The sequence below is a fragment of the Anas acuta genome, chromosome W (genome assembly GCF_963932015.1).
Source record: "Anas acuta chromosome W, bAnaAcu1.1, whole genome shotgun sequence".
Lineage (NCBI taxonomy): Eukaryota > Metazoa > Chordata > Aves > Anseriformes > Anatidae > Anas > Anas acuta.
This window is the reverse complement of record NC_089016.1, coordinates 18732803-18757171: the sequence shown is the minus strand read 5'-3', so window position 1 is coordinate 18757171 and position 24369 is coordinate 18732803. Positions and strand designations below refer to the sequence as shown.

At 45.1% G+C, this 24369-nt stretch overlaps 2 protein-coding genes and 1 pseudogene across 2 annotated transcripts in view; 1 reads left to right on the top strand and 2 right to left on the bottom strand.

Moving 5' to 3' along the window:
- LOC137847016 (uncharacterized) overlaps positions 1 to 24369 on the top strand; it is a 257368-nt gene that overhangs the window by 143250 nt on the left and 89749 nt on the right. The gene's annotated exons all lie outside the window — the stretch shown is intronic.
- Positions 1 to 24369, bottom strand: part of LOC137847037 (uncharacterized) — a 222527-nt gene that overhangs the window by 176430 nt on the left and 21728 nt on the right. The window lies entirely within an intron of this gene.
- On the bottom strand, positions 8655 to 11711 carry LOC137847249 (very low-density lipoprotein receptor pseudogene; annotated as a pseudogene).

Below are 24369 nucleotides of genomic sequence, written 5' to 3'. Positions count from 1 at the left end.
ATAACAATAATAATAATATGGTGATAATAGGGAAATAATATTAATATGTACAAACAAGTGATGCACAATGCAATTGCTCACCACTCGCTGACCGATGCCCAGCCTAACCCCGAGCAGTCCGGCCCCCTCCCCCCGGCTAGCCACCCCTATATATTGTTTAGCATGACGTCAGATGGTATGGAATACCCCTTTGGCTAGTTTGGGTCACCTGTCCCGGGTCTGTCCCCTCCCAGCTCTTACTGCACCCCCAGCCTGCCCGTTGGCAGGGCAGAGCAAAAGGCTGAGATGTCCTTGGCTTAGTATAAGCACTGCTCTGCAACAATTAAAGCATCGGGGTGTTATCAGCACTCTTCTCATCCTAAGCCAAAACACAGCATTCCACCAGCTACTAGGAAGAAAATTAATTCTAACTGAAACCAGGACAATGACTCACAGAAAGCTGACTCCACAATCAGTAAGATTGTAAAGTAGGTATGTTTACTCAGTTCCGTGCAGCACGGGGCGGGTAGTCCCACCAAAGTCGTGTACACCTAACGTGGCAACTTGCTTTAGTAAAGAGTTACATATACATGAACATTCCTATACATATGCATAACCTGTCCCTTTGTGAACAGTCCTCCTTATCTCAGACCCCTTGATTAAAGTCCGAACCATGAGGTTGTTTTTGATCTGGTTCTCAGGGTCCGAGAGGCTCCTGTTATCTGGTGGTATAAGTGCAGCACAGGCACAAATGTAGCACATATTCATTCTTAATCAATTGCTCTCTAATTTCTAATTCCAATGTTTCAGCTTGCTCTTTTCCGGATCCACAGGTATTCTACTATTAATGTTCAAAGCCTGACAGACCCCGTCCTCCGTGGATCAATATACATGGGGTCTTAAGGGTTCTTTAGGTCATTCTATCATATAATACTGGATCATTTTTAATTTACTGTTTCATTTTCTGGGGCCCCTATTGTTCCAATTTCTAATCATTATTCATAATGGACTTTCTGGTGGTATATCTGGTAATTTGCTCCCTTCCTGGTCCTTGGTCTTCGATTTTATCTGACCCATCTGGTAATTTTACTTGTGGCAATTCCCACAGCCCTTGGTTGCCCCCAGTGAGAGTGTCTTGCAGGGGGTTTAGGACCTATCACCCACCCACGTATCCCTGAATTCTATAGGAACCACTTCTATAGAATCACTCCCTTCACCGGCCAAGCCCCCCCACAGGAGATTAGAACCGGTGAGAAAACAAAAAGACCTCCACGCTGACTTTAGAAGTCTCAGTTACACTCTCACACACAAACACTGGCAACCGCACCTTTACCCAACCGAACGGTATCCGGAAACACTTACGACTCCGTCGTCTTCGTCCAGATCCCAACCAAACGGTATCCGCAAACACTTACAACTCTTGTCTTCGTCAGTTACATCAAGTAGCTGAGTTTTATGCTCCTAGACTAATACATATTCATTACTACTGCTAAAAAAATAGGTTATTATAATTAGCTTCTGGGGTCCAGTCCCTCCTACTGGAGCATGCGCATCAGTCTCCGGTGGTCCCTCTGGGGGTCTCTAGGGGTCTTTCATGCTGAAGGCTCGTACTCTTCCTCTCCAAGTTTTTTTTCTTGTCCTTCCCCTTTGTACTCCTTGGCACCGTGTCAAGTTTACACAGCATCCCCTGCAGGTCTTTTCTCCTAGCCGTCCTTCAGCTTCTTTTTTTCTTCTTCTTAATCTCTTGGCCACCTGGCCAGATATCAGAGGCCTGCATAGTATCCCATAACAGTCACTAGTTGTTATCAGTTGTTCTGAAACCCCCAGTCATCAAAGACTTCATACAAACACAAAGAGCTTTCTTATTAAAACATTCCTCACCAGCCATTCACAGGGACAGTCACACCTATAGCAGTGTTAAGTTAATCTCAAAGAAGACAAAAAAAAGGCTGTAACTGTTAGAAATAGAAGTTTGGAATAACAAAAGCAAACAGGTTCATAAATTTGGGGAGTATTTTATGAAGACTTGATAAATTGACTAGAATGAGGGGGAGACTGGGACACACTGCATCTGTGGTTCAAGAATTAAATTGCCAGTGCAGGACCCAGAGGCAGACAGGACTGTTCTTTATGGACAGGAATTGTTATAACATTCCTAACACTCACCACCCGCTGACCGATGCCCAGCCAAACCCCAAGCAGTCCAGCCCTCCTCCCCCGGCTGGCCACCCCTATATTTTGTTTAGCACGACGTCAGATGGTATGGAATACCCCTTTGGCTAGTTTGGGTCACCTGTCCTTGATCTGTCCCCTCCCAGCTCTTGCTGCACCCCCAGCCTGCCCGTTGGCTGGACAGAGCGAGAAGCTGAAAAGTCCTTGGCTTGGTGTAAGCACTGCTCTGCAACAATTAAAACATCAGCGTGTTATCAGCACTCTTCTCATCCTAAACCAAAACATAGCATTCTACCAGCTACTAGGAAGAAAATTAACTCTGTCCTAACTGAAATTAACTCTGTCCTCATTGAAATAGTTCTGCCTCAATAGTAGCTTCAGTGACAGCACCTGCACGGTTTTCTTTTCTTATTTAAAGGTCCATAATCTCCCCTTCGTGTTTTGGCAGTCTGTCATCATAGCCTGCAGCTCCGCCTAAGCCAGCAGCAGCTGCTTCCTGCAGCACATGTAGTTCAGGAGCAACTCATAAAACTCATGCCTGTCCCAATGAGCAACACTTTGAAATTCCTCCACGTAGGAGTCAACATTCTTCAGCCATAAACATGGCTCAAAGATCTTCAGCTGCTCTCTAGTAAATGGCACCAGCTCATGCTCAGTCGGGAGCTCAGGATACAATCTCTCATTGTGCAACAGCAGTTTAACAGCCATGACAGTTGGCCTCTCATAGGAGAGCTCAGCCGACAGGTCTGGATAAACTGATTTCAGCCCCAAACACTGAACATGCATCTTGGGTTTCTCACAGAGCCGTGAGGTACTAAGAGGAAGCTTCTCTGAGAAACGTACAAGATGATTTTTAACATCCTGCACATTTTCAGTTCCTTTGTCCCGTGCAATGCCCACTACTGCCCGAGAACCAGCTGCACTGGGATGAGAGGTACTACCCAGCAGGTCAGAGTGTTCTGATAGCAACTACCTCCATGGGGCCAGGAGGTTTTTCCAGCTTGCTTTCTTCACTTTTCTCAACATTCCCTCCACATTCTTTATGTGAGGGGCCTGCTTTGCTCTCCTCTCCATCTGTTGAAGGCTATAGAGTCACTCTTGAAGACCCTTCATTTGCTGAAGTTAAATTCCCATGGGGGACTTCACATGCGTCAGTTACAAGTTTTCCATCCTCTACTTCATTGCTGAGCTGAATTTCTGTAAATTCTCTGGGTTGTTCCACTTGCACTTTACTGGTTTGAGAAGATGTCTTCCTCCCTCCTGTCACAGAAGTGTCATCAGACTCTAATATCTGGGATTCCTCACTATTCTTCTTTTTCCTCCTAGAAATAAATTAGCAGTGTCATTAACAAGAAAACCCCTCCTCCTCGCATTCCGAATCCCACCATCACCAAAACCAGCATGCAATAAATGACTGAGTCCCAAATAGGATTCCAATCAAAGTTTATAATTTATTAAACGAATAGAGGTAAGCAAACAGCACTGGGTGCGCCGGGAGTCTCTGCTCCACCAAGATGCACACAGGTTACATCAGGTGTCTGGTTTTTATGCTCTAACCGCAGTTCCAGTTTCCCATGAGGGACTTGGCCGGTGAAGGAACAAAGTGATTCCTATAGGATTCGTGGGTGGGTGATAGGTCCTAAACCCCCTGCAAGACACTCTTACTAAGGTAACCAAGGACTGTGGGAATTGCCATAGTAAAATTCCTAGATGGGTCAGACAAAATCAAAGACTAGGGACCAGAAGAAAGGGAGCAAATTACCAGATATACCACCAGAAAGTCCATTAGGAATAATGATTAGAAATTGGAACAATAGGGGCCCCAGAAAATGAAAGAGTAAATTAAAAATGGTCCAGTATTGTATGATAGAATGACCAAAAGAACCCTTAAGACCCCATGTATTTTGGCCAATATTTGGGTCCACGGAGGACTGGGCCTGTCAGGAGTTGAACATTCATGTTAATAGTAGAATACCCATGGATCCGGAAGAGAGCAAGTATGCTTCAGCTGATATAGTATAAACTCACTTTAGGATAAAATAAAAGCGTGTGGTTTGATATTGTATAAACTCACTTTAGGATAGAATAAAACTTGTGATTAAAAGTTAGCAAGGACAAAGTAAACATCTTGTTATCTGTAGACCTTCTGTTACGTTTAAGCATTTTGTTATTTGAAAACATCCCATTATCCGTTAACACTCAGTCAGGCTGAGACTTGAGATAACTTGAGTCAACGGTCTGTTATGTCTTGTTAGCTGAAACATCCTGTTATCTGCCGACCCTCAGTTAAACCGAAAGCCAACTCAGCATTTTTACAGCTTGGAAAACAACTGATTAAGGAAGTGCATTACGAGGAAGACCTACGGCCTTCCTCCCAAAGACCACTGCCCACATCCTGGAGACCCCGGCCCACAATTCTTGGAAGGCTTTGCGCAAGCGCAAGGACTGATAAGCTAATTAGCATACGAACCGAGGGTAGGCGGGGTTATGTAATGATTATGTATAGGTGCTAATTGAATATTCATGGTTTCGCTGTATAAATATGAGATAGTTTGTCACTTCGAACATGCATGATAGGCGGAAGGATCCCCCGTGCATCCAGCGCTGCAATAAAGAATATACCACTTAAGGAAATTTCGGATTTGATCTTTAAATCACAGCCTGGTTGGGACTAACGGAATCGCCCGCCACTCGTATATTTAATTTAAGTATTACAATCAATGGTGGCCTCTATATAAACTAAATGGCCACTTTATGGAGCAATCGACTATAACGCTATCTTACAATTAATGTTGTTTTTGAGGAGAGAAGGAAAATAGGATGAAATGTAGTATACTGATATGTTGTTTCAGCATATTGGAGGGAAAAGGAATGGAATTAAGTTGGCCCATGACTGACCTTTGGTGTTGGCATTAGAAAAGTACAGGTTGGTGAAAGATAAAGGAAGTGTTAAAAGGGTTGTTGAAGGTGTTAAAGGTGCGGCATGTAGTATTTGACAGAGTGTCCTGGTTTCAGTTAGGACAGAGTTAATTTTCTTCCTAGTAGCTGGTAGAATGCTGTGTTTTGGCTTAGGATGAGAAGAGTGCTGATAACACGCTGATGTTTTAATTGTTGCAGAGCAGTGCTTACACCAAGCCAAGGACTTTTCAGCTTCTCGCTCTGTCCTGCCAGCGGGCAGGCTGGGGGTGCAGCAAGACCTGGGAGGGGACAGACCCAGGACAGCTGACCCAAACTGGCCAAAGGGGTATTCCATACCATCTGACATCATGCTAAATGTTGTGGTTTAACCCGGTCAGCAGCTAAACACCACGCAGCCGTTCGCTCACTCTCCCCCCTCCCTCTCTAGGACGGGGGAGAGAAATGGAAAGTGAAGCCTGTGAGTTGAGATAAAGACAGTTTATTAAGACAGGAAAATAATAACAACAATAATAATAACCATAATGATGATAATAGTACTAATAATAAAAATGTGTACGAAACAAGTGATGCACAATGCAATTGCTCACCACCTGCTGACCGATGCCCAGCCAAGCCCCAAGCAGTCCAGCCCTCCTTCCCTTAGCTAGCCACCCCTATATTTTGTTTAGCACGACGTCAGATGGGATGGAATACCCCTTTGGCCAGTTTGGGTCAGCTGTCCTGGGTCTGTCCCCTCCCAGCTCTTGCTGCACCCCCAGCCTGCCTGTTGGCAGGACAGATCGAGAAGCTGAAAAGTCCTTGGCTTGGTGTAAGCACTGCTCTGCAACAATTAAAACATCAGCGTGTTATCAGCACTCTTCTCATCCTAAACCAAAACATAGCATTCTACCAGCTACTAGGAAGAAAATTAACTCTGTCCTAACTGAAACCAGGACACTAAACAATATATAGGGGTGGCTAGCTGGGGGAGGAGGGCCGGACTGCTCAGGTTAGGCTGGGCATCAGTCAGCGGGTGGTGAGCAATTGTGTATCACTTGTTTCGTACACATTATTAGTAGTAGTACTATTATCATCATTCTTGTCATTATTATTGTTATTATTATTATTTTCCTGTCTTAATAAACTGTCTTTATCTCAACTCTGTCGCGTTAAAGGGGTGTAGCTGATTAACCGTTACGGGCCCAGTTGGATTCAGAGTACTGAACCAGTCGGACATTCACCAAAAACACATTAACCGCCTGGGGTTCTAGTCAGACATTCACCAAAAACGCATTAACAGTCTGGGGGTCCGTTCGGACATTCACCAAAAACGTATTAACCATCTGGGGGTCCATTCAGACATTCACCTGTGTGTCTGTGAGAGAAAATAAAAAGGGTTTTTTTAGATATGTGAATGGAAAAAGGAGAACTAAAGAATACATAGGGCCGCTCCTTGATAGGGAAGGTCTCCTCACAGACAGTGACATAGGCAAAGCAGAGACGCTTAACGCCTTCTTTGCCTCTGTCTTCAATGCCGATGATGGGCTTCGGGACCCAGGGTGCCCTGAGCTGGAGGACCGTGACGGTGGAGATGACAAACTCCCAACCGACCCTGAACGTGTGCAGGATTTGCTACTCCACCTGGATCCCTACAAGTCCATGGGTCCGGATGGGATTCATCCCCGGGTGCTGAAAGAGCTGGCGGATGTCATCGTGGAACCTCTGTCGTGGTTTAACCCGGCCGGCAGCTAAACACCACGCAGCCGTTCGCTCACCCTCCCCCCTCCCTCTCTGGGACGGGGGAGAGAAATGGAAAGTGAAGCCCGTGAGTTGAGATAAAGACAGTTTAATAAGACAGGAAAATAATAATAACAAAAATAATAATAACAATAATAATGATACAATAGTGATAATATGAAAGTAATAATAGTATGTACAAACAAGTGATGCACAATGCAATTGCTCACCACTCGATGACCGATGCCCAGCCTAACCCCGAGCAGTCCGGCCCCCTCCCCCCGGCTAGCCACCCCTATATATTGTTTAGCATGACGTCAGATGGTATGGAATACCCCTTTGGCTAGTTTGGGTCACCTGTCCTGGGTCTGTCCCCTCCCAGCTCTTACTGCACCCCCAGCCTGCCCGTTGGCAGGACAGAGCAAAAGGCTGAGATGTCCTTGGCTTAGTATAAGCACTGCTCTGCAACAATTAAAGCATTGGGGTGTTATCAGCACTCTTCTCATCCTAAGCCAAAACACAGCATTCCACCAGCTACTAGGAAGAAAATTAATTCTGTTCTAACTGAAACCAGGACACCTCTCTCAATTATTTTTCAACGATCCTGGGAATCTGGAGAGGTCCTGGTAGACTGGAAGCTGGCAAATGTTGTGCCGATTTTCAAGAAGGGTAAGAAAGAAGACCCTAGCAATTACAGGCCTGTCAGTCTCACGTCAGTGCCTGGTAAAATCATGGAGAAGATGGTTCTCAAACTTATTGAGGCGCACCTAGGGGACAAAGCAGTCATTGGTCCCAGCCAGCATGGGTTTGTGAAGGGTAGATCCTGCCTAACTAACCTAATTTCATTTTATGATAAGATCACCCGTATGGTGGACCAAGGGAAACCAGCTGATGTGATTTTTTTGGACTTCAGCAAGGCTTTTGACACGGTTTCCAATAGGATCCTACTGGACAAAATGTCCACCATACAGCTAAATAAAAACATCATACGATGGGTGAGCAATCGGCTAACGGGCAGGGCCCAAAGGGTTATGGTAAATGGGACTGCGTCAGGCTGGCGGGCGGTCACCAGTGGGGTCCCTCAAGGCTCCATTTTAGGGCCGGTACTTTTCAATATTTTTATAAACGATCTGGATGTAGAAATAGAAGGTATTTTGAGCAAGTTTGCTGATGACACCAAACTTGGAGGAGTTGTGGACTTGAATGAGGGTGGAAAGGCCTTGCAGAGGGATCTGGATAGGTTGGAGAGATGGGCGATCACCAACTGCATGAAGTTCAATAAGAGCAAGTGCCGGGTCCTGCACCTGGGACGGGACAACCCTGGCTGCACGTACAGACTGGGCGATGAGACGCTGGAGAGCAGCCTAGAAGAGAGGGATCTGGGGGTCGTGGTAGACAGCAAGTTGAATATGAGCCAGCAGTGTGCCCTGGCAGCCAGGAGGGCCAACCGTGTCCTGGGGTGCATCAAGCACGGCATCGCTAGTGGGTCAAGGGAGGTGATTGTCCCGCTCTACTCTGCGCTGGTGCGGCCCCACCTCGAGTACTGTGTGCAGTTCTGGGCACCACAGTATAAAAAGGACATAAAACTGTTGGAGAGTGTCCAGAGGAGGGCTACGAAGATGGTGAAAGGCCTGGAGGGGAAGACGTACGAGGAACGGCTGAGGGCATTGGGCCTGTTCAGCCTGGAGAAGAGGAGGCTGAGGGGAGACCTCATCGCAGTCTACAACTTCCTCGTAAGGGGGTGTCGAGAGGCAGGAGACCTTTTCTCCATTAACACCAGCGACAGGACCCGCGGGAACGGGGTTAAGCTGAGGCAGGGGAAGTTTAGGCTTGACATCAGGAGGGGGTTCTTCACAGAGAGGTGTTGCAGGAAGCACGGCCGAAAGCACGACAGACACCAGTAGAGTCAGATCACGCTCCATTTTATTGCCCCAATAGCCTAACTTTTATAGAGAACTTAACAGGGGTGGACAGTGTTTCACACAAGGTTATTGGTCAAAAGCACTCAGACAAACAACTATAAGAAAACAACCCCACCTGCAAGAAAACAACCCCTTGTGATTAGCAGTCACATAGACCTTGTCCTTGAAGCCAGCTACTGGTAACAATATTTTCCTGACTTCCTCAATTGGGCAATGTGGGAACACTGTCATGGGAACTTCTCATAGTTGCCCTGGTAGCTTGGTTTGCTCAGCTACAGCAAGCCATGGGATTTTTGCTGTTTCAAGAAATCCCTCAACAATTCCCCCTTCTTCTTTTGAGCAAACCAAGCCCAACACAGCAGTTTTACAAGCAACTCTTTAGCTATACTTACAACACACAACGATGATTACCATAAACCAAATCCTTAATCCCCTTGTGACTAAACCCAGCAACCATCTACACCTTGTTTCAAACAAGTCAGTGAACCATTGATTGAAAGGATTGATACCATATTGAATCTTTCTAATGTGCTCTTTCAGGAAAGTAATGGATTTGTGAATTGACTCATTATGATCAGAAAGGTTTAAACAGTACATTCCCTTAAAGTCCTCACACCCATTCCTTTGAGCCAAAAGCAAGATGTCAATAGCAGCTTGATCCTGTAAAAGCAGATGTCGCAGACTATTTTGATCTGGTAACATCTCCTCAAGTATCTCTGTCGTGGCATAGGCTTGCCTCTCGGCCCAGCATTCCAATTTTTCTAAGTTGTTACGTGCGGCCGCAGATGCCACTCCAGGCACTGAAATTGCTAATGCCGCTCTAGCTGCAACCCCACACAATTCAACATTATCATTGCAATCCGATGCAAGCAATGCCCATTTATGTCTGGTGATCTCACGCAACTGTAGCAAGCTAGGAGCAAATACAATGAGTTTATCTAAGTAACATGGACATCTGACAGCATTTGCAGGGATACCATGCCAGGCCCCATCCCCACAAATCAGAAGCACATCAGGAGGCAAGGCCAAAGCTGTACAATTGTTCCAAACACTGTAGTTGTTACCCCTTGTCTCCATGCTATGAACCCCTAAACCCTGCTTAGCAGCGTCATTGTAATCACAGGTGTTATTTGTGTTTTTGTACCGGTATGGCCCTTTCCCAGTTCCTGTAGCAGGATTCATCTGATAGCCACGGCTACCTTCACATTTGTAGCCACCTTTCAGGTTGATACAGATTTGACTACAGATACCAGGGTTTTGACATTCATCAATTCCACAGTTTCTCTTTTCTACAAAGTCAAACCCAGCTGGACAGTCACATTCATTTATGTTGCATTCCTTCAGGGGCTCATCACCCCAGTCCTTGCAGTCTCTCTGCTGGTTACACACTTTATTGATATCTATGCATTCTCCACTTCTGCACTTGAATTTGCCAGGTCCAGAGCACTGAATAACATTGTTACAGTTTGCTTCATCAGTGCCATCCAGACAGTCTCTCACACCACTGCACTGCCTACTTCCATGGACACAGTTCCCATCTACACATCTTAACTGGTCTGGCCTGCAGGTCCGAGAAGGGCAGTTAATTTCATCACTTCCATCCTTGCAATCAGGATCTCTGTCACATCGCCACTTCTTGTGGATACATTCACCTGAGCCGCACTGCACCTCTCTCGCAGAACACTTCACTGGAGGTGCAGGCTGGCGGCCACACTGCTCCAAAGATTCATCCGAGTGGTCGGAGCAGTCAGCATCATCATCACACACCCAGCTGATAGGGATGCCGGTAGAATTCTTGCACTGAAACTCATGAACACCACAGGTAGGAGGTGCACACTCCAGCTCATTGCTACCATCACTGCAGTCATCTTGACCATTGCAGACAAAGCTTTTGGAAATACATTGCCCACTACTGCATGTGAATTCTGCTGCACTACATGTCACAATGCCACAATTCTCTTCATCTTCTGCACTGTCACAGTCCTTTTCACCATCACATTTCCAGGACACTGGGATACACTGGACTGACTGAGGACCACAGCTAATTTCATTTACCCGACATGTTCTCATATGACACAGCTCAGCACTCTCATCAGACCCATTTTCACAGTCCGGATCCCCATCACACGGCCATCTATTTGGCACACACTGACCACTGTTGCACACAAAGTCAGATTCAGCACACGTCTTCTTCACACAAGCACTCTCATCACTGCCATCTGAGCAGTCTTCACATTTTGCTCTAGCACTGTCGGCAGCAGTGCACAGGCAGGTGAGGGCGAGCAGCAGGCAGAGTGCCTCGCAGCGCGGCAGCGCCCGCCGCCGCCCCGCACCTGTGTCACTTATACTACTCCTATTACCCGTGCTGTCAGTGTCAGTGGCATCCTCCTGGTACCGTTTCTGTCTTTGCCACCCCTTACTCTCCCCCTTTTCTTTTTGCCACTGACCATTCACCACAAATGGATAAGACACATGATTACTAGTTAGGAAAGAGAGTGTAACGTCTGCTATACGGCTGCAGGCAGTGCCAGCTGCAATTCTAGAAGCTGTTTGTGAGCGAGCCTGCCAGTGGTCATTTGGCAGTGTAATCTGCGTCTCTGCACTCCTGCCCTGCAACAGAGCTAAATCGTCATTAATAGTCCGTAGAATGAGGCAACCCCACGGAATGTTATCCAGAAACCAAGTTATAACACCGATCTGGGGACGAATAGTCTTTTGCATTGCAAGATAAACCTCTTAAAAAAGAATGCCAGAGAGAAGCAGCACAGCCGCTGCTGCTGCCTCCATGGTTACGTCAGACAGGCTGCAGCGTCCTGATGTCCGCCCCTCTGCTCTGTGCCGACTCGCCACACGGTGAGGGTGGGCTGCCGTTGTCCGCTGACGCCTCTGGTCTCCCGTAGCAACTCGATCTCGGATGTCCCGCATCGCACCGCGATTACTTCAACTTCATGCAATTACTTCAAATTTCCCGCGTCTCTCCGCGATTCATTTATCCGCGTCTCACCGCGATTCCGCGTCCCACCGCGATTCCCTTTTCCGCGTCCCACCGCGATTCCCTTTTCCGCGTCTTACCGCGATTCCCTTTTCCGCGTCCCACCGCGATTCCTTTTTCCGCGTCCCACCGCAATTCCCTTTTCCGCGTCCCACCGCGATTCCTTTTTCCACGTCCCACCGCGATTCCGCGTCCCACCGCGATTCCCTTTTCCGCGTCTTACCGCGATTCCCTTTTCCGCGTCTTACCGCGATTCCCTTTTCCGCGTCTCACCGCGATTCCGTTTCCTGCGTCCCACCGCGATTCCGAGTCCCGTTTCTCACCCCGAGGCCGTTGCCCAGGTCAGTTAGTAGGGTGTTTCAATGCTTCTCTCTGTGAGGTGGTCGGCTTGCCGTGGGCCTTGGATCTCACGGTGCCGTTCCGATGTCCCGGCGCCGCTCCCATGTCCCGGCGCCGCTCCCATGTCCCGGCCTCAGCCTGTTCAGGTCTCAGCCTGTTCGGGCGCCATATGTTGCAGGAAGCACGGCCGAAAGCACGACAGACACCAGTAGAGTCAGATCATGCTCCATTTTATTGCCCCAATAGCCTAACTTTTATAGAGAACTTAACAGGGGTGGACAGTGTTTCACACAAGGTTATTGGTCAAAAGCACTCAGACAAACAACTATAAGAAAACAACCCCACCTGCAAGAAAACAACCCCTTGTGATTAGCAGTCACATAGACCTTGTCCTTGAAGCCAGCTACTGGTAACAATATTTTTCTGACTTCCTCAATTGGGCGATGTGGGAACACTGTCATGGGAACTTCTCATAGTTGCCCTGATAGCTTGGTTTGCTCAGCTACAGCAAGCCATGGGATTTTTGCTGTTTCAAGAAATCCCTCAACAGAGAGGGTGGTTGCACACTGGAACAGGCTCCCCAGGGAAGTGGTCACTGCACCGAGCCTGTCTGAATTTAAGAAGAGATTGGACTGTGCACTTAGTCACATGGTCTGAACTTTTGGGTAGACCTGTGCGGTGTCAAGAGTTGGACTTGATGATCCTTAAGGGTCCCTTCCAACTCAGGATATTCTATGATTCTATGATTCTATTAGCAGAACAATAACAGGGTGAAGCATCTTGTTGATTCCCTTGGCAGCTGGCGACCATCCAAACAAAGTGTCCCACCAACGGTGTCTCTCATCTCTCTTTACCCTTTCCATCACTCGATGTATTTCTTGTGCATCATGGTGGATAGTAATCAGAGTCTTTTGTCCATTTTCTCGGACTTGAGTCATCAGCTGCTTCAGGTCCTCATGTACCCTCAATTTCTTCACCAAGGTGAGGTTTATTCCAATAGGAGTAGGCAGCAGTTCATGAAGCAGAATATAATTAGATGCAATAAGTTGATAAGAAGTGACAGGAACTGAGTATTTAAAATCACATCCTAGAATTTTGGTAAAATTGTAAACACAAACATTAGAGTGATTACTGGTATCTACCACTGTATCATCTACGATTATAGAATCACAATGAGTTCTCATGCAAACACAACCTTTCCCAATATATACAAGTACAGTTTCAAGGGTTTCATTAGGATGCATCTCAAAGTGGCAAATATTTTGCTCGGTGTCAAGACAAATGTCTTGAGATTCCAGCGTGTTACTTTCACAGATGAAACCTTTTTGTTCACGCACAATGCATGCATTTATATCAATTGTTTGCCACTTTCCTCCCTTTTGATGGGCCCATACTTTATGCTCTTTAGGATAAAGTATAGTTCCATTATGATTGAGTCCTAATGCAATGATTGGATATACATTGTACATGGTGGCATTATTTATAGTAAGTATAAAGGCAACAATTTTATCATTTTCTGCATAATGGGTAAAGTTGACTAATTGCCACCAAGCCTGAAATTCTTTTTCAAATTCTGAAGCATTATCCCAAATCAATTTTCGAATTTCATTGGGCAAAGTTCCTCCTTCTCCCTCTCTAATAATAGCTGCTGCTACAGATTGTATCCATAACTGCGCTTGGATACAGCTCAAGGCAAGGGAGGTATTGCCTTGGGCTTTTCCAAGGGCATTTACAATTAATTGATGATCATTTTCCTTAATTTGTTCCCAATGGGGTAAAATATCTGATAGAAGCCATTGATTTGCTCCTAAAGCCAAAAAGGATGATTTTATTGGTTGTTCCAGTCTCCTTAGGTCATCTGTAGTAGCAGTTATTCTACTCATTAAGACCTCAGCATCAATGCTATTTAATATACCTAATCCTGTCCCTAATAACCCAGTTGCATCCTGTGGCCCTTTTTTAGGGACCAACTAGGGTCAAAGAGAATTTGTTGTTGAATTATGTAAGGGCTTGTATTGAAGATGGAAGGAGTTAGACCAATGGGGTTAAGCTGAGGCAGGGGAAATTTAGGCTTGACATCAGGAGGGGGTTCTTCACAGAGAGGGTGGTTGCACACTGGAACAGGCTCCCCAGGGAAGTGGTCACTGCACCGAGCCTGTCTGAATTTAAGAAGAGATTGGACTGTGCACTTAGTCACATGGTCTGAACTTTTGGGTAGACCTGTGCGGTGTCAAGAGTTGGACTTGATGATCCTTAAGGGTCCCTTCCAACTCAGGATATTCTATGATTCTATGATTCTATGATCCTTAAGGGTCCCTTCCAACTCAGGATATATTCTATGAATGGGAGGCTGAGTCGGTTTGTTTTCAAATATCTGCAGGGGCAGAGGCTTCTTATCCTTTGTATAATATTTCTGTGCCTCTGTAACCCCAAAGACAGTACACAATTATAGGTTTGGTGAAAGTAAAATTGTTTCAGTTATTTTGGAAACTGTCTTATTTTCAGTCAGCCGATTATAAGTGGATCCATTAGTTATTCGGCAACCAATTTGTATTGTCTGTCCAGACATGGCTTAAAGTTCAGCCATTCTTAGAGAATCATTCCAACTCCATTCATCTTTTGAAAATATTTTGTTTCCATGTAGAACTAAAGTAGAGAGATTTAGGTCCTTTCTGTTTTGAGATGCTCCAGTGACAGTGCTATACTGTGACAATACATGGTTAAATGCCATGGTGAAACACCTCAGCTCCATGCACAGCCACAGTAGCTGTTTCCTTTAAGGTCTGTAATTGCATCAAGGTCAGGGTAAAGCATAGCATCATTAATCCAAACTGTTGATTCATCATCTTCCAGCTGTCCCTATACATTTTGCTCAGGGTTCCTGTGAACACAAAAGAAAATAAAATATGCTCGGTTGTATTCAACCGGCAGGGTTAGAAAGAGGGTGAAATAGTAATCTTTGATTTCCCATGTGTAGAGATATTTGGGAGTAGTTAGCACTATTGCTACTGTTAGAAACACAGAGGGCTTTCACTATCTCTGCCATGTTTGGAACTGTGACAGTCAAAGGTGTAGTGTTAGCGTTCAGCTGTCTGTAATCCACTGTAAAATGCCATTGCCTGGTTGGTTTCTTTACCGGCCACACTGGTGAATTGTAAGGTGAATGGGTCCTTTTAATAATGCCTCTTTTTCCCAATTCTATTACCACCCCGTCAATCCCCATAAGTGCTGCTGCTGACAACAGATATTGCCGATCATTAATGATTTTAGCAGGGGATAGGGGTATGGATGTTTGTAACAGGCTCAGTCTCACGGTGCCTGAATCCCTTTGATGTGTCGCGAAACTCCACACAGTTACTTCTATCCTGGTTAATTTTTGTTCCTCTGGCAACCAGAGTGAAATTTTTGCAGTGGGGCATTGTTTTTCCACACCATTGATTCCCGTGAATTTAACCCTGTGTCGACCAGGTGTTATGCTCAGGGTTTGTGCTGTCTCATGTGTAATTACTGACATTTGGGTCCTGGTATCAGTAAGAAAATTTACCAATATTTTTTGGGGTTCAACAGGAATGGCAATGATAGGGTCAGATTGTTCATTAGAGAGCCATTGAATTGCTAATGCCCGCTGAGCAGGGTGGCTCATTGCCCTACCCGGGGATAAGAGTTTTTTTGCCGACACCACAACTCACCTCGTTCCCTATTGGGTTTCAACCTCTCTTTGAATTTGGGATATCTGGGATTTTTAGTGTGGATTTGGCAGACTCGCCAAGAGCGGTCTTGGGATTTAATACTGGATGAATTAATCCAGCCCATTCGGTGTCCGTACTTATCTATGTCTTGTACCAATTCACTCCAGGTGGGAATAGGGGAGTTAGGATTTCGCCTACAACCACTATCATCATCCCTACAAGCAGCTAGTATGTGATCTCGGGTGTTTGCTACAAACATCTTAAGACAATCAGGGAGTCCACAGATGAGAGGGGTTAACCGAACCGAATCAATAGGAGCTAACATCGGGGATTCCCTAAATTCATCTCTTTCATATATCGCCTGAATACAGGCTGTTTTCTGTACTGCTACAGCCAGGTCAGCTCCTGGTGTGGTGGTTAAAAATACTCCAGGTCTCCAAAAGCCTCCTACCTCTTCGTCACTCAACATCATTCGATCTCCCCCTTTAAGAGAAACTCGACACACATCCTCAACTTCTGATTCCCCTTACCGCCTTGAGAACTTTTCCCGTATTTTAACCAACTCTGCTGGTGGCAATGGAATCGTTCGCACAGTAGTGCGGATTTTATCCTTATCATCAACAGTAGTCTCAGTCTTAACCAAAGGTCTCAAGGAAATGGATTGGGGTTCAGAATCAGAAATCTCTTCAACACCATCATCACTGTCAGACCAGAAATCACTGTCCCAGCTTTCAGGCTCTACACTATACAGCAATCTACGAATCTGCTTGACCGGCGCGCAAGGCTGTACTTTATTTAACAGATGACTAACCCTCTCCAGCAATTGGTTAAGATGATTATTCTCATGCACAAGTTTATCATTTTCATCCAAAAGTTTATCCACTCTGATTCCTAATGTTTTTCCTGTCTCCCTTTCAAAGGCCAATGATGACTTCAACACCTCAATCTCTGATTTCAAAGCTGTATGTTCCGCATCAGAGATCAGTTTGGGAGCAGGAGTTTCCTTAGCTTTTTGCCAAGCACAAGACAAACAGGCTCCTAACACAGCACAAATCGCACTTTTACCCTTTCTTTGACCAATCTTTCGTGAAGCCTGACACTGCTCAATGCACTCTACCACTTTCTCCTCATCTTTCCAAAACTTTTGGGAAAACTCCTTCCCTGCCTGGGAAGGGGCACATTTGTATTTTTGCAGAAGTTTATCCATAGCAATCCTGCCGACTACACCAATTTTACTGTCGCGTTAAAGGGGTGTAGCTGATTAACCGTTACGGGCCCAGTTGGATTCAGAGTACTGAACCAGTCGGACATTCACCAAAAACACATTAACCGCCTGGGGGTCTAGTCAGACATTCACCAAAAACGCATTAACCATCTGGGGGTCCGTTCGGACATTCACCAAAAACGTATTAACCACCTGGGGGTCCGTTCAGACATTCACCAAAAATGCATTAACCGTCTGGGGGTCTTGTTAGATTCAGAACACTGAACTATCACGGATAACCACCCTCACCCTAGTTGCACTTAATGAGAGCTATCACAATGCAATCAAGTATGGTTTATTACAGCAACAGATAATCAGGTTCTTTTGGATTGCCGGCGATAGTGACTGTCTGCAAAAGCAAGCTAGTATGCATGAAATACACAGGTGTTATAGGTGTTACAGATGTTATACAGGTGTTATAAGTGTTGTAGGTGTTACAGATGTTATAGATGTGTTAGATGTTGTAGATGTTACAGGTGTTATAGATGTTTCAGGTGTTATAGGTGTGTTTGGTGTTACAGGTGCGCAGCCTAGAAATAAACGCGTTAAAGATTATAAGCAAGTATTCAGATCTCACCCAAAGGCGTCCCAATGGGGGGGGAAGAGAGGCTCAGCCCGTCGACTGATCCCAGGAGTCAGGAGGTCCTAAGGATGCTGTATGTCCTCGGGATGGTATCTCCCCTGACGGTGGTATCTTCCCTAACATCCCCTCTCTCTTGGGCCAATTTATATTATTTTCTATCTTTTAGGTGGAGCTTGAGTGGCTCTAGTCAAGCATATCTTAGTTATGATTGGTGTAAAGCTTTCCCGTCTCCGTTTAAAGTAATAGGCTCCGAGAAATTCAGAGCGCATGCTCAGTGAGGGGTGGTCGCACCTTGGAGGAGGGTAGCTTTTGGGATGGAGGTGTGTTTTGGTATTATAATGATATTATAATGAGCAAAAAGTATGAGCAAAAAGTGATTACAGAGCCTAGCCGTGGTGTCTCCACTCCACTCCACGCTCCGTGGTGTTCCTTCGGGCTAGCACACCAAGTTTCCCCAGCGCGATAGCATCTAAGGTTGGGAGCCTAGGGAATGCTCAGATAATGCAGTTATGCCCTACCCTGAAATCCTCTTGAATGCTGTACCTTTTCCTTAAAAATGTGAATGTTAGTTTTATTTTCCTAGTTACTTAAGGCTTTTACACCACAAACTCACAGGCTTCACTTTCCCATTTCTCTCCCCCCCATCCCAGAGAGGGAGGGGGAAGGGTGAGCGAACAGCTGCCATGGTGTTTAGCTGCCGGGTTAAACCACAACACAGAGCTGTTTGAAGTTGAATGAGCAGGGAAACAGGATGTAGGAATGTTAATAGTTCCGCCTCAACAGGAGGCTGAGATCTCAAAATCACCAGTGTTGGGTCTGAGAGGGAGTTGTCGTGGAAACAGAAAAGCAGCTAACTGTTAAAACAACCTGAGTTTATGAGTGAGCTCAGATTGCCAGTGGGACCACTCAGGGAGCTGTTGACGATTGCATTCCCCTGACCGACCCCACACTGAGACCCTAATCACTCCAGAAATAATGAACGGTAAATACCAAAATCTGGTTAAATTGGGAATTGAGAATCTGTTCCAACAAGGTCCAAAAGAAACCCCTATAGAATTTTTGGACCAACTTTGAAATGCAATGGAAAACAAACAAAAAGAATTTGGACCTAGCTTTGGAATACAAACAGAGGCAATTGACTAGCCTCTTTCTAGGGCAATTGGCCCCTGATATCACAAAGAAATTGTCTTGGGCTGCAGGCTGGAATGACAGGGACCTGGGACTTCTACCCTAGCAGGTTCACTGGTACTCTGACCGGGGACGCACTTCACATCTAAAGTTTTACGGGACTTAACCACAGCCCTAGGCATTTAAAAGTGTTATAAATGAGGTCTCAATTCAATCTGAATTTTGTAATATTTATAAAACAAATATTTCTAAAAGGTATAAAAGCTATAAAAGGTATAAAAGGCAAGTAAACAGCGCTGGGTGTGCGGGGAGTCTACGCTCCATCAACACGCACACACGAACATCAAACATTCTAAATATACAGAACATTGCTTTACATACTAAACCCGAGTATGCCTATAAATATGTACAATCAGGGAAGGTAACAAACAATCCTTTAAGTTCCATAACTTAACAGTCCATTTTCCATTCCTTTTCTTGCTTCAGGCCTTATGTATCCCGTTCTTCCCAGATCGAAGAAAAGCATATCTATCTCCTCTTCAAGGCCAATCAGGCCTGGGTCAAAAGGCACGTCCAGGTCAGCAGGGGGAGGAACAGCAAAAGCCTTCGATGGCTGTGGAAGCAGAGGGGCCGATGGCGTAGTAGTCGGATCAGTAAAGGAGCCCGCAGCTCCCTCACTATCTGGCAAGCCACACGTTTGTGATTATGGCTCCACATGGCTCTTTAAGGCCTCAGAGATTGATCGCCAGGTGCCGAGCAATCCTACTGCAACCTTGCCATTTTTAGTTGCAGAGTCCCACACCTTGACCTCAGTTTGGTCCCATATTTCAGGCTTATAAACTGTCCAATTGTTAACAAGGAGAATGAGCTGTAAAGTTACCAGGACAGTCTTTGTTCCTAAGGACGTATGATTCCCCATAATGCACAACTGCTTACCAGCGAGAGGCAGTTGTGTGCACAGGTCCTCTTCTCTCAGCTCGAGCTTCTCTCCAGCTCCAGTGTGCCTGTTTCCAGTGACTTTCTGTATGAGCTTCTCTAAGCGGTTTGCTGAGTCTGGCCGAATCTATCTTCATGAGGCAATCAAAGTGACTGTTCCTGTCCTGGTCTCCATTCTGCCAGCCTGTTCCTCTTCACTTCTTTTTCCTGCTTCTTTATTGATGTAACTTCATCGTGTTGCCTTTTTTTTATCTTGAGGGCAGGCTCCCCTCTTATACCCTTCTCTCCACAGCAGTTCTTTTCAAAACAACTTTTCATTGGTCAAACAACTCTGAATGTAACAACAACAGCAAACACCCAGAAACATCCATGCCTTAACAGCTGGAGAACAAGAGAACCATCTGGAGAACAAGAAACAGGAGACTGCATGGAGTCTCCTGAATGACCCTTCTTTGTTCCCTCTAAACTCTTTTATATTCCTGATGGCCTCGTCGTTTAGAGTCTAATGTTATCTCAGTCACGGGGTTTTCCAACCCCCATGGCCACATTCCCAAATTTCCCCCTTCTTTATTAATATCAACCATTTTCTTGACATGAATTACCACTCCATGTATAACACTAGGATTCAGGCTGCAACACAGGCAGCCTTCCTTGCCTGACATTCCTTCATCTCTCTTCCTCTCCTTTCCATCCTGTCTCTGACTCCCCCTGAAGATTTTCTTTCTCTTTCTCCAACCCTCTGCCTCACTACCTGCTACACTGTGAATACCATTAGATTCATTCTCTGCTTTTCCTTCTTGTAATAAATGACTGAATCCCAGGATTGCAATTAAAGTTTACAATTTATTAAACGAATAGAGGCAAGCAAACTGCGCTGGGTGCACCGGGAGTCTCCACTCCACCAAGACGCACACAAGTTACATCAGGCGGCTGGTTTTTATCCTCCTAGGCTAATACATATTCATTACTACTTAGAAAAGGCAGGGTTATTATAATTAGTTCCCGGAATCCGAACCCTCCCACTGGTACATGTGTATCAGTCTCCGGTGGTCGCTCTGGGGGTCCCTCATGTTGAAGGCTCGTAGTCTTCCTCCCAGGCTTTGTCCTTCAGTTTTCCTTCAGTTTCCCTTCTCTCCTTATTTGGTAGTCTCTGGGCCAGATGTCAGAGACTTGTGCAGCATTTCCTGCAATAGTCAGCAGTTATCTCAAAAACTCCCACTCATTCTCTTATCTCCCAGACCCAGACTTGGGCCTCAATGTTAACCCTTCAAATCCCCTACTGACATGAATTGCTGGACCATTCCTTTGCAAGATACAAGAAATATATACATTAAGCACTCTGTTTTTCTTAGACTTGTGGTTATACAAGGTATGTAAGACAGAAGGTTACATTTCATCATATCATGCAGCCCTAGCATTGCTCCATATTGACACGAATCAGATGAACAAAATTAACAATCCTCCATCTCCTTTTTCATGGTATTGATTTGTGTTTTCCTTTCCAATCGAGTCAATGCTTGCCGAATTGATATCAATTTTGGATCTTCATTTGTTTTTATTATCATCAGGGAATGGGTTTTCTCTTTCCCTGGTTCTGCATTCCTCATCTGGGTTGATTGATCAGCCAAAAGATCCAAAGCTGTCGCTGTTTGATTGGTTACAATTTCGAGGACAGCTTGCAACCTAATTATTTGATTCAATTTATAAATAGGTTCTCAAATGAGGTAGACACTACCTCATTCAGGTTCCAGGTAGCTGGTCCATAATGCTGTATGATTCTTTCAGGAGGCCATTCATTCTCTCCCCATTATTTTTTTTTTGGCACTACCCCCAGCTAAGGAAGCATCAATAGATCGTTTTACTCTATTCAGATCATCATATACTTTAATTCCTAAATGATTTCCTTTGTATTTGTGACAAGGGTCTTATGTACCCCACATAGCATATACCCGACCAGTTTTCAGGTAGCCTCTTGTAGGCATGTTTGCCACACACCCAATAATGTCCCTTTAGGGCCCATGTCCCCTTTGGAAAAGGACCGTCCCATCCTTCTTTATTCTTTGGAGAGTGAAAATACAGAGTGTTCTTGTTACCGAGTGGTCCTGTTACAATGTCTTCCCCATTTGTACTCGTATATGCACACCTCCAAGCTCCCACATTGGGAGCTTACAATTACACTTACAATTACAATCAAGTTTTTCTTGGTGGCCTGTCATATTACGAGCTGACCAGAAATGTTTAAAGAACACTTGTCTCCCATTCTCATCTTGCCATCTCCAGTGGTAGACCCTTACCACATGCTGTTCCCTAGTGGTGTTATCACGCTGACAGCTCAAGATCTGACCATCAGCTTGTCCCCCCCGCTTGTGCTCTTGCCATGGTTTCACATCCAGATCCAAAAAATTCCTTATATGAGCATTTCAGCCAAGTCCCGTTTCTCAGATGGACATGTGTGGCGTTCTATTTCCCACTATATGCTGTACAGTTTATAGGTCCACATTCAGGATCAGTATAATCATATCCAGGAGTCCAATTACAAATGCTTTTTCCTACCGCTACCGTTCCTGTTCTGTTTAAACAGTATATACCCCGATCTGACAAGTGCAATTGCTACGAGCCTCCTTCCTCTTTCCAAAATTGTGTCCCATTATGAACTTCACTCAGATTACTAACCCACCACTTGGGTTCGACCGGGCCAGTTACCCAGGGCCAACTTTCAGTTCCCCCAGTCCTCCAAAAACCCAGCAGTTACTAAGGTTAAAGGCCTTGGCCACTTCCTCCTCCAGAATAAAAAAGTTATTCCTCCATTCTTGCCCATGGCTCAATTGCCCCTGTAAAAACAATACCAGGAAGTATAGCATTTCTTATCCTTTTACACTGTCCAATCTTGAGGGTGTGGGAAACGCCTTCAGTCAAGGGGTTGGGCCCGCTTTCAGGGTCAATTCAGGCTTGTGTTACCGTTCAGACTGTCGGGGTGATCCAACCCTTTTCTGCTGTTCTCACAGCTGTTTCAGTAGTAAATAAAACAAGGTATGGTCCCTCCCATCGGGGGTTCAATGATTCTTCCCTCCAGGTTTTTATTAAGACCTTGTCTCCTGGTTGTATCTTATGAATAACAAACCCCAGTGGGGTGTTTTGTGCTAAAATTCCCTTTTCCCTTAATTGTTGTAGTTGTTTCCCTGTCTTGATCCCATATTTCTGGCTTTCAGAATTATCTAACAAAGAATAATCCAATGGCATTCCTTGGGAATATGACATTCCATATATCATCTCATAAGGTGAGATACCAGTTTCACTATGGGGCATAGTCCTAATATTCAATAATGCCAATGGCAAACATCTTATCCAAGACAGTTGGGTTTCAATCATTAATTTAGCCAATTGTTGTTTAATCGTTTGATTCATTCTCTCAACTCGTCCTGAACTTTGTGGATGCCATGTAGTATGGTATTCCCATTGCTATATATGGAGTGGTAATTCGTGCCGAGAAAATGGTTGATATTAATAAAGAAGGGGGAAATTTGGGAATGTGGCCGTGGGGGTTGGAAAACCCCGTGATTGAGATAACATTAGACTCTAAACGACGAGGCCATCAGGAATATAAAAGAGTCTAGAGGGAACAAAGAAGGGTGATTCAGGAGACTCCATGCAGTCTCCTGTTTCTTGTTCTCCAGATGGTTCTCTTGTTCTCCAGCTGTTAAGGCATGGATGTTTCTGGGTGTTTGCTGTTGTTGTTACATTCAAAGTTGTTTAACAAATGAAAAGTTGTTTTGAAAAGAACTTCTGTGGAGAGAAGGGTATAAGAGGGGAGCCTGCCCTTAAGAAAGGAGAAGAAAAAAAGAAAAAAAAAAAAAGGCAGCATGATGAAGTTACATCAATAAAGAAGCAGGAAAAAGAAGTGAAGAGGAACAGGCTGGCAGAATGGAGACCAGGACAGGAACAGTCACTTTGATTGCCTCATGAAGATAGGTTCGGCCAAACTCAGCAAACAGCTCAGAGCAGCTCGTACAGAAAGTCGCTGGAAATAGGCGCACTTGTTTCGTATGCATTATTATTAGTAGTACTATTATCATCATTATTGTTATTATTGTTATTGTTCTTATTATTTTTGCTATTATTATTTTTCTGTCTTAACAAACTGTCTTTAGCTCAACTCACAGGCTTCACTTTCCTGTTTCTCTCCCCCATCCCAGAGAGGGAGGGGGGAGGGAGAGCGAATAGCTGTGTGGTGTTTAGCTGCTAGCCAGGTTAAACCACAACACTAATGAAAACCTAAAAAGTGATAGGGGTAGAAGGGGCTGGGATAACAGTGCCGCTTTTGAGGGATACCATGCTGAGACCAGGGGATAAAATGATCACTGGCAATTATTGCATGTACCCAAGGCAGGGACTAACTTGTTGGGAAGGGATTTGGTGATGAAATTGGGCGTTCAAATAGTAAGTTCTTAGATTGGAATAACAGTGTTATTAATGGAGTGCTCTCAGGCCCTGAGAGCAAAGATATATTCACCTCTGACTGGAAAGACCCTGAAATGGGGGCAGAAGCAACAGTACAGATGGACAGTTTTACCTCAGGGGTTTACAGGGCCACCTATTTATTTGGGCAAGTTCTAGAAAAGATTTTAGGGCAATTCTAACCTCCCGAGGAGGTATTACTTTTATAAATATGGGAAAAACATTTCTGCATTCGGCATCTGGGAGAATTTGCCTTGTGCTACCAGGGACTTGAT